The following is a 6,256-nucleotide window of genomic DNA, read 5'->3' on the forward strand; positions in this document are numbered from 1 at the left end:
CCCTGGCGCCGGGCGGGCCCCGAGTCCAGTCCTGATTCCCTTCTCCTGTGTTACAGAGAAGGACGCACAGGCCCAGGGAAGGCATTTTTCCTAAGATCGCAAGGCAGCGTCAGGACTTGAAGTGTCTGCCCTCATGGCCAGGCTTCCCACCTGGCCGCCCCCATCACCAACGCGAGACTCCTGCTGTGCCCCTGCGTAATGGCCGCGAAGATGTAGGAGGGCGGGCAGCTCGGCTTCTGCCGGGCGCTGAGGGCCGGGAGGGCAGCCCCTTAGTGGCCCGCCCGCAGGACTGGCCCGGATGACCCGGCGCCCACCCACACGTGGTGAAGACCAGCCCTGCCGCGCGGTCGCGTGCCCGGCTCCCGGCTGCCCGGAATGCTGGCTGTCATTCCATCACTTTTGGAGCTGCAAAATTACTATTCATGACAGCAAACTTAAAAATGAAATAATAAGTCTGTCCTTTTAAAAAGCAAATTGCGATGCCAGAATATTCATGAGCCGTGACTTCATGGGAATGGCAGCAGCCCGGGGATTATCATTTGGTTAAGTCAGCAGCGGAGGAATTTAGGGAAATGCGCTTGTCAGTCTGAGGAAGCGGGTGATTAATACTTTCCTGTTTGCGGGGCCCCTTCACGGGTGCATTTTAATGTAATAATTAATTAACCTTGGGAGCGCTCACTTCCCGGCTCCTGACGCCTGGCTCTGGGGGCTGGGCAGGGCCTTCTGCTGGGCTCCCAGTCTCAGGACCAATAGAGTGACCTCCCCACCGACCCCCGAGGGGGAGCCCAGACCGGACCTCTTGGGAGGCTTGTCTGGGGCGGCGGGGCAGCTCTGGCGCTGGCAGCACAGGGGACAGGGACTTGCCCAGCTGCAGTGAGTACCCACGACCTCCAGTTGGTGCCATGAATGGAGGGCCCCAAACCCAGTCCACCTGGGACCCCAGAATGCGGCTGTGAAACAGCCTTTGCGATGTAACTTGATCTTGAAATGAGATCATTCTGGATTTAGGTAAACTCTAAACCCCCTGGAAAGTGTCCTTGTAGGAAGAGGAGAGGAGCTGGGCATGGTGGCGCATGCCTGTGATCCCCACACTTGGGTGGCTGAGGCCGGAGGATGTGGGTTCAAGGCCAGCCTTAGCAACTGAGCGAGACTTGGAGGTAAAACACCCCTGGCTTCAATCCCCAGTACCAAAAAGAAGGAGGAGGAGGAAGAGGAGATGGAGGAGGAGCAGGAGGAGGAGGAGAAATAAGAGGAAGAAAGGAGGAGGAGAGGACAGAGAGGCATGAAGGGGAGTCCAGGCCAAGGGCGCCCAGGGCGGAGGAGCCCCGGGAGGCTGGTGTGGCCGGGCAGGGCCCTCGCAGCCTCCAGAGGGACTTGCCCTGCCCGGCCCTTCATACCTGACTGCCGACTTCTAGAACCTGGGAGAAGACATTTCTGTTGCTTGAAGGAAGAGAATCACTCTCCAAGTCGCAGTCCTTGGTGCCAACAGTCCAGCATGCCCCTACAGCAGGTGACTGTCATGGGAGGGGCTGAGCCCACGAGGGAGGCCTTAGTGCTAGGAGGGCCCTCCGAGGGGGGCCTTAGGGCTAGGAGGGCCCTCCCCAGGAGGGGGGCCTTAGGGCTAGGAGGGGCCTCCCCAGGAGGGGGGCCTTAGGGCTAGGAGGGGCCTCCCCAGGAGGGGGGCCTTAGGGCTAGGAGGGCCCTCCCCAGGAGGGGGGCCTTAGGGCTAGGAGGGCCCTCCCCAGGAGGGGGGCCTTAGGGCTAGGAGGGCCTCCCCAGGAGGGGGGCCTTAGGGCTAGGAGGGCCTCCCCAGGAGCTTCAGTGGGCGGGGCCAGGGACACTCTTCTCAGCAGGTACCCCAGTACACTCAGAGGAATGCGGGCTGGAAAGTCCTTCCTTACTGCCTTGGGCGGTACCCCTCCTCTGAGGGGCTGCCTGAGGGATTCCTCAGAGCTCTCTCCCCTTTCCCCGCCCTCCCCAACCCGGGCCGGCCCCTGCCAGCTCCTGCTCCAGCTCTGGGCCTGCAGATTTCTTGTGTACTGGAAGTGGTGATGCTAGCCCCCAAGGCGTCTCTCTCTCTCTGTCTCTCTCTCTCACACACACACACACACACACACACACACACACACACACACACGCACGGACACAAGCATGCACACTTGTCCACAGGCATGCAGGCACTCCACACAAATGCACTCATGCTCACTTGCATGCACCCACGCACATTGCACACACCTACACCCCCGTGCACCCCCCCCCCACACACACACACAGCATACACAATCCCTCACAATTACCCATTCCCTGCAGGACAGCGGCTCGCCTGCGCCCTCTAGTGGTGCCTCCAGACACCGCAGCCGCAACTTCCTGGAAGAGTTTCTGCTTGGCTGGGCCCGGTCCAGTCTGTGGCCGCATCCCAGGCTGGCATCTCTCTTGCGGAGTCCTTCTCAGCCTTCCCAGACTTGTATAATGACACCGCATAGGGCTGGGGCCGGGCGCAGGCAGGGAGGTGGTCAAAGCAGGTCTGAGCAGCCACAGGAAGGGTGGCTTGTCCTTGGCGGCCACCACCCATGGCAGAAACCAAGAGCCAGGGCCGGCTGGGGCGGCCAGCTCACCCCAGGCCTCTGGCCAGGGCCAGCTTTGCCCAGCACCGTGGCCAGGCCGACTTCCTCCTGGCCCCTGGGCCTGCCACACTCAGGCCAACAGGGAGACTGCATTTGGCCCGTCTGCTTCCCAAGGACAGCCGGGATGGGAGGACATCTGGAGGGCCAGCCTCTCCTGGGCAAGCCTGAGGGTAGGGTGGGGTAGGGTGTCCAGCATGGAGGTCCAGTGCAGAGCCCCGCCATGACCTTGGGGCCCCAGCCTGGTCCTCCTGGCCAAGAGAAGTTCACAAACACCCCAGAACCCCTCTGTGAATTCCTTTTCTGCCTCAAGGGGCCAAGGCTGGTTTCTGTTGCTGCAGTTAATGTACCAGTATTGGAAAGAGGCTTCAAAATGTATTAATGTACCAGTACTGGAAAAGATTTTTAATTTTTCAGATTCATCTTTGGTAGTAAAGAAGCCAGGAGCTTCAGAAAAAGAAGCTGCAGGGTTCCAGGGACCAAGGGTGATTAGCAAGACAACAGAGATAGTTCCAGGGCCTTTCCCATTATAAAGATAAGATTTCCCAAGGAAGTGGAAGGGTGCCACGAACCTTCAGGAGATCCCAGACTTCGATAATCACGGGAGGATGCCTGAAGCCTTCAAGAAAGACCAGAATCCGATGACCAGATAACACATTTGAGGGGTCAGTGCTGAAAACAGGACAGACTGGCAGGAAGGAATGCCCCCCACAACAGGGCGGGCCCTAGAGGGGACGGGTCTGGTTGAGGACTGACTATAAAATGCTCTGTATCCAGGAATCATCGGTGATTTCGTTCCAAGCACCCCCTCGTGTTGCCCTGGGTAACACGAGGCTGTAACTATCCTCTGTCTCTCTCTCTTTTTAATAAACTTCTTTAAACCTTCAGCAACTGTCCAAGCTATGTATATTTATACTTAGCTCGGGATAAGAACCCACGGTTTTTCGGTTTTTCTGTTTGTGTGGTTGTGTTGGGGGAATTATTCCCCCCCACACCGAACATATTTCACCGTAACAGTTAAGAGGCCCCTGAGGGGCCCTTCACCCCCGCCTGCACCCCAGGCCCAGCCCCAGCACACAGCGGGCACACAGCACGTGCTGGGCCCTGAACCAAGGCGGCCATGCCAGCTGTGTTCTTCAGATGCAGAGGCCGAGATGGGTTCAGCGCACACAACAGGCGGTGTGGCCCAACACCTGCTGGGAGGGGAGGGGCACAGCACTGGGTAGAGGGGGTACCACTGAGCCGTGCCGGGCTCAGCGGTGCCCCAAAGATGTCCACGTCCTGTCCCTGGAATGCAAAGGGGGATCTTTATTTTTGCAGTACTGGGAATGAAACCCAGGGGCATTCTACCTCCAAGCTATACCCCCATCCCTATTTTTTATTCTTTATTTGAAACAGGGTCTCACTAAGTTTCAGAGGACCTCACTAAGTTGCTGAGGCTGGCAGAGAACCTATGATCCTCCTGACTCAGCCTCCCAAGTACTGGGATTACAAGTGTGTGCCACCACACCCGGCTCAAATGAGACCCATTTGGAAAAAAAGTCTTGGCAGATTTAATTACGCTAAAGATCTTCACATCCAATCATTATAGATCAGGGTGGGGCCGAAACCCAGAGACAAGTGTCTTCATAAGACACACTCAGGGAAGAGACACTGGAAGAGGAGAAGGGGCTGCTGGAGGCCAAGGTACCTCAAGCCAAGGGACGGCTGGAGCCATCAGAGGCTGGGCGAGGCCAGAAAGACCCCCTAGAGCATCCAGAGCCCGGCCCTGCAGACCCTCCATCTCAGGGCTGTGAGATGACACAGGGCTCTGGCTTTTGGCCACCCACCAAGTGTGTGGTACTCTGCCGGGCGGTGATGAGAACCCGCCATTGCTCACACATCTCCACACTCATGTCCCCAGGGCATCGAAGCAGGGAGCCTGGGGGGGCTTTGATGCCAAGATGGAGATCCCATCCTAACAGGAGTCTTGCTGAACACCGGGCAGGGTGATCACACAGAAACTTGGGGTAGGGGTGCAGAGGATGAGGAGTCCAACCCGTAGGGAGGGTGGGGGTCCTTGCTAAATTGACTTACAGGGTTATTTTGCAGGAAGTGCACAGATGGGCCTACGAGAGGGTTCAGGAGCCTGACTAAAGAGTCTTTGTCACGCCCCACGGTATTGAGCCCACTGGGCCCGTGCCCGGGCAGCTCCGCTCTCCTATAAGAGCCGCGCAGACCCAGCCCTCCGCAGACCTGAAGGCCAGTAGCAGTGTCAGCAGCACTTGGAAGGCTTGCGCGGGTGGGGGGCGGGTTGGGTGAGGGTGTGCCCAAGTCTCTGAAAGGAGGCGGGGTGGGGCGCTCAACTAACAGGTCTGTCAGGCTCGCAGGTGCTGTAGGCTGTCGGCAGGAGGACCCCCCTTTGAGAGCCTCCACTCCAGGGCTCTGCAATCCAAAAGAAACGCCACAGCAGCCACATATACAACCCGAGTTCCTAGTAATCATATCTTAGGCAAAAAGAAATGGGTGAAATAAAATTTTTTGAGGGTGGTACTGGGGTTTCTGGAAACCCTTCTACCTCCGGGCTACACTCCCAGACACCCATTTTTTTATATTTTTATTTGGAAACAGGGTCTCTTAAACCAGGGCGGCTGGCTTCGAACCGCGCGATCCTCCTTTCTCCGTCTCCCAATCGCGGGGATTACAAGCGTGCGCCACCACGCCCGGCCGGGTAAAACAAATTATTTATTTATTTATTTATTTATTTATTTTTGTGGTACTGGGGATGGAACCCAGGGGCCTTCTACCTCCGGGCTACACTCCCAGACCTATTTGATATTTTTATTTGGAAACAGGGTCTCTTAAACCAACGCTGCTGGCTTCGAACCTGCGCGATCCTCCTGTCTCTGCCTCCCAACGCGGGGATTACAAGCGTGTGCCACCACGCCCGGCTAAAATAAATTTTAATAATTTATTTAACCCAATAGATCCAAAGTAATACTTTAGCCTGAAGTCAATATCACATGACCGCGACATTTCACATCTTTTCTTCGGCAAACTCTTAATATCCGGGGTTGACCTGAAGCCCCATTTTCGCCCGGACCCACCAGCGGTCAGGTGTACTGGTGGCTCCTGGCGCCTTAGGAAAGTGGCGGCCGGAGAACTACAAGTCCCAGCATGCACCTGTCGCGCCCTTCGGGCGATCCCGCGGACGCCTGCCAGAAAACTACGACTCCCAGCATGCACCCGGCACGCTCGTGACGCACTCCCTCTGCGTCGGCGCGATGGGGGAAGGTGCCCGCCGAAGAACCACGTCTCCTGCCAAAGAACTACATTTCCCGGCAGGCCCGCGCGCGTCCTTTATACACTTCCGGCGCGGCGGCGGGAGCGGGGCGCCAGCCAGAGGACCACATCTCCCGGCATGCCCCGGCGCCCGTCGCGCACTTCCGGCGCGGCGGCGACAGCGCGCCCCCGGCGGCGGCAGCGGCGGCAGCGAGGCTACCGCTCGGGCGGCGCTGGTGACGGGCGCCGGGCCGACGGGAGCCGGGGCGGGGCGGCGGCGCGCCCGGCGAAGGAGCTCGGCGGCTCGGCCCCGCCCCCGCCCCGCCCGCCCGCGGCCCCGGTGACCTTCACGGACCCGGGCGGCGGGCGCGGCC

This window comes from Muscardinus avellanarius (genome assembly GCF_963383645.1).
Source record: "Muscardinus avellanarius genome assembly, chromosome: 13".
Lineage (NCBI taxonomy): Eukaryota > Metazoa > Chordata > Mammalia > Rodentia > Gliridae > Muscardinus > Muscardinus avellanarius.